The sequence below is a fragment of the Kogia breviceps genome, chromosome 10 (genome assembly GCF_026419965.1).
Source record: "Kogia breviceps isolate mKogBre1 chromosome 10, mKogBre1 haplotype 1, whole genome shotgun sequence".
Classification (NCBI taxonomy): Eukaryota; Metazoa; Chordata; class Mammalia; order Artiodactyla; family Physeteridae; genus Kogia; species Kogia breviceps.
This window is the reverse complement of record NC_081319.1, coordinates 86,301,747-86,306,162: the sequence shown is the minus strand read 5'-3', so window position 1 is coordinate 86,306,162 and position 4,416 is coordinate 86,301,747. Positions and strand designations below refer to the sequence as shown.

At 41.6% G+C, this 4,416-nt stretch overlaps 1 non-coding gene across 1 annotated transcript; it reads left to right on the top strand.

Moving 5' to 3' along the window:
• The first annotated feature begins 4,344 nt into the window (after positions 1–4,344).
• On the top strand, positions 4,345–4,416 carry TRNAQ-CUG (transfer RNA glutamine (anticodon CUG)). The gene has a single exon. It is a non-coding gene; the product is annotated as a tRNA-Gln (tRNA).

Here is a 4,416-nt window from a genome sequence, read left to right as displayed (position 1 = left end):
AATGGGGAATTTAGGACTATAGCACTGAGTTCTGAGAATTGAAGTACTTTGCCAAAAACACTGTCAAAGTAGATTCAGACAGACTTTTAGATACAAATGGGAGAATGCCTTTCATGGCTGAGGTCCTCAAACTCTTTCATATGTAGAGCTCTCCCATATCTGTTGTCATTTACGGCAGGCAAAGAGACAGTTGTTCCTGTAATGGGTTGAATTGTTTCACCCAATAAGATATGTTGAAATCCTAATTTGAGATACCTGTGAATATGACTTTATTTGAAAGTAGTCCTTGCCAGTGCAATCAAGTTAAGATGAGGTCATACTGTATTAAGGTGGACCCTAAATCCAATGATAGCGTCCTTATAAGGAGAGGGAGATTTGAGACATACAGAAAAACAGACACACAGAGACGGAGGTTGTGTGAAAGGGAGGCAGAGACTGGAATGATGCAGCTGCAAACCAAGGAGGTACAAGGGTTTTCAGCAACCACCAGAAGCTAGGAGAGAGCCATGAAACAGTCTCCTGTAGACACTCTAGAACCAAACTTGCAGACACCTTGAATTTGGATCTCTGGCCTCTGGAACTGTGAAAGAATAAATTACTGCTGTTTTAAGCCACCCACTTTGTGGTAATTTGTTAAGACATCCCTAGGAAGCTAACACTGTTCCCCTCTCCTTGTGCTTGGAACAAGATCCTTCTTGCCACTTTAGCACTTCTAAATTCCACCAGCGAGGCTCATGCAAATAGTTACTCCCTTTCATATGGTAAACTCATTTTGAACAAAACTCTCCTAGGGAGGTAATCCAAACTAAAAGAAATCATTTATGTGCAGAGACATTTATGATACTTTTAGTTATAACAATAAAATAAACATTTTCAACAATGGGGAGGGGGATGATTATATAACTTGGGGTATATATACCTGGAAGAATATTACCAAGCCATTGAAAATAATATTTTGTAAGAAGTTTTGAATAGCTCAGGGAAGAAGCACAAGATATAATGTTAAATGAAAAGAGTAGGATAAAAAATATATGTGCTATATTACCTCGATTATGTAAAATTTGGGGGGGTGGGAGAAAATAAACCAAAGTGTTGCTAGTGTGGTTTCTGGGTTGTGTGGTTGTGGGTTATTATTATTTTTTCTTTTTTTTTCTATGATGTGAAGCAGACATCATTACTCAAGTTTTAAAAGTGAGGAAGCAGAAATAGTGATTTTATTGCTGGAACAAGAAAAATGTAGTTTCTAGATCAAGACTTTCGTATTACTCCATATTCAAACATTGAGTTCAAGTGGTCATTTTCCAAAGGCAGTACTGTTTGCTATGGTGGTGGAACCCAGGACGTTTATCTTTGCTTTCTTACGATGCTTGTAAGTTAACAATAAAAGTAATTAAAAGAGGTGTAATCTCACAGTCATGAAAAGAGCAGGAGAGCAAATGACAGATGGTAAGAAGCATTGTTTGCTTTCCAAATTGCAGTAGCATGAGGAGTTGAGAGTTATTCCTTACTCGTGTAAGAGTCCATTGTAGATTTTTGAGTCAGCAAAGAAAAGGGGACACATTTTTGCCCTTGTGCTGATTCAGGGACCCAGCTTCTTCCACCTTAAGGATCTTCTATCTCCTAAGGCTTGTGAAAGTCCACGCTTCTTAAAAGCCTAAAGGGAAACATGTTACTTTTGCATTCATAATCCGTTTATTATTACTAATCACACAGCCACACTGAGATGTAAGTTGTCTTGGTAGATACAGATGCTGACTGGGTAGCTTATTCCCATAGACAACTCTGTACTGTGGAAGATGAAACATGAACTTAGGTGAATACTACAATTACCAACAACATTTTGGGAGGTAGAAAGGCATTGGATAAATAGTAATTGAATTCGTAGAGTGACTAAAGCTGAAACCTTACTGTCTGCAAGGTGGAAAGCTAAAAATTATAAAGTTATTAACATGTGTAAAGGATATTACAGATCCTTGGAAAGGCTAATAGGAATTGAAAAAAAAAAAACGTGTAACCTTAGGCTTATTACTCTGGATTGCCCCTCTCTTACAGAGGTCAAAGACAAGACTTTTATTTTAGGGCAAAAATGCTCCAAGATGCTCTTAACTTACAGAGACTAGGCACAACTGAAGGTGGAGGTGAAGAGCCATACTGAATACTGGGGGATTGAATGAAAGTCTCTCTAGGAGACCCCAAGCTCCTTTTCTGTATTCGTTTCAGAAAGCATGAAGAGCTAACTTTACATAACCTCTGATCCTAAACATTTAGAAGATTAAAGGATTAGTCTCTGAGAAAACTGTCATGGAAAAATTGAACCACAGATATGAACATATCAGGTAACCTGATTGCAGTGGTCTGTCATATACAATCATGCTAGAACGGGTCCATCTATTGGTATATAGGCTTATAGTACCAATTCGGTTTTGGGGTCTACTTCTTAAATAGGACTGGGCTGCTAAGGGTCGCCAGAAATCTGAGGAAAGATATGTACTGAAGCAAACAAATGGAAGAAAGAGAACCTGATGGAAATAGAGACCAGTAAGTAACAGAAAGAAAAAAAAAGTATTAATTTTTTCAGAACTAAAAGAACATTTCTCACCTATGGGACAATAATAGTTGCTATTATTTTTGAAAGAGCATCAAGAGAACAAAAACTCTTGAAAATTTAAAAAAACTGTGATGATAGGAAAAAAATCTAATAGAAGGGTTGGACGATAAATTTGGAAATGTTTTCCCATAAAAAGGAAGAGAAGAGAAAGATGGAAAATGGGAGGACAGAAGATAAGAAAATTAAAAGGTCATTCTAGGAAGTCCAACAACATCTGATTGAAAGAGTTCCAGGAAAAGACAACAGAGAAAATAAAGGGGTGACAATTACTTATAAAGGCAAAAAAAAAAAAATCACCAAACCTAAAACATCCACCTATTTATTGCTCCACATAAAGAACGAAAAAGACCAAGAATATACCGGAGCGTCTATTTAAGAATGACATTTAACTTCATCACCACAGTGATATCTAAAAGACAAAGGAGTCATGCTCACCAAATTCTAAGATAAAATGATTTCCACTCCAGAAATTTCTAGCTGACCAAACTAAACCATTTATGAAGTTAGAATAAATATCTTTTCAGAAATGCATTATATTTGGTGGTGGGAGGGGATAACCTGGAAGCAGAAACCTCCTGAGAACTTAAATCTGGGTGTCTCTAATGCAGAGAAATCAGAACCCGGGGGTGGGCGTTGGGGCGAATCACATTCTGGCAGCAGGCCTGTCTGACAGGGTCTGGAGTCATGGAGGAGACACAACTGCTGTTGCCAGGTTATGTTACATGAGGCAGGGAAGCAGTTACGGTGCGGCCTCTACAAGCTGGAAGTATTTCCTTCCACATACCAGACATCTTTATGCAACACAGGTTGTCTTGGCTGAATGCCGATTTGTCTCCAGGGTTCTTGCTCAGAAGGTTCAAATCCGCACAGCCACGATTTTTTACTCTTAGTAAAGGCGTTTGCTTTTCTCCTCAACCCTTCGGGTTGACAATCTGGAGGCTTCCGTCTCCTGCTGTTTCCCTACCCTGCTGCGGAGGCAACGAACCGTCCTGGACAAGTCACGTCCCCTGCTTGACACCAGGAAAAGTTTCCTGCTGAGAAGTTTGGGAGAGTCTCATATTTGCTGCCTTTAAAAGAGGCAGGTCACAGCTTTCTCAGCTAGAACCAAGTTACAAAACCCTGCTTTGAAAACATTCACGCTTTTTATCGTGCTTTACCCTTTGGTCTCCACGAGGTGGAAGCTTTCCGAGAAGCAGAAGCCATCTCTTGGCATCCCGCTTTCTCCCCCCTGGGCAGCGCCCCACAGGGCCAGGACTGGTTGGCACACCACGTCAGATGAAGTCATCCACAGTTTATATGTCGCGAAATTAAACTTCCAAGAGCGTCCCTTGCGTTCGAAGAAGAGAACTCGGGACACAGACGCTGGAGGCAGCGAGCCCCGCCGTTCCTCCAGCAACGCAAGCGGGGAGCGCGGCTCGGCGGATGCCCTGTTGGAGCCGCCGGCCTCTGCGTCTGGGCAGCCTGGCTGACTGCGGCCCAGCGGAGAGCCGCCCCGCGAGCTGCAGAAAAGGCAGAGGGGCGCTAAAAAGCAGGGACTTACCGTATCTATCCCTAGAAACCGATTTGCTCTTGGGTTTTGCACTAGGAGTCCTGTGCGCGCAAGAAAAGGGACGTGTGCTATGGAGGCAGATAGAGAAAACAAGGATGCGAAGTTCGGCTTTTCAGAGGACTTCTTGATTGCAGAACTGAAGCTGTACCGTATCATGGAGGAGCGCTATCGATGCTGGCTGCTGTGGGGTTCCATGGTGTAATGGTTAGCACTCTGGACTCTGAATCCAGCGATCCGAGTTCAAATCTCGGTGGAACCT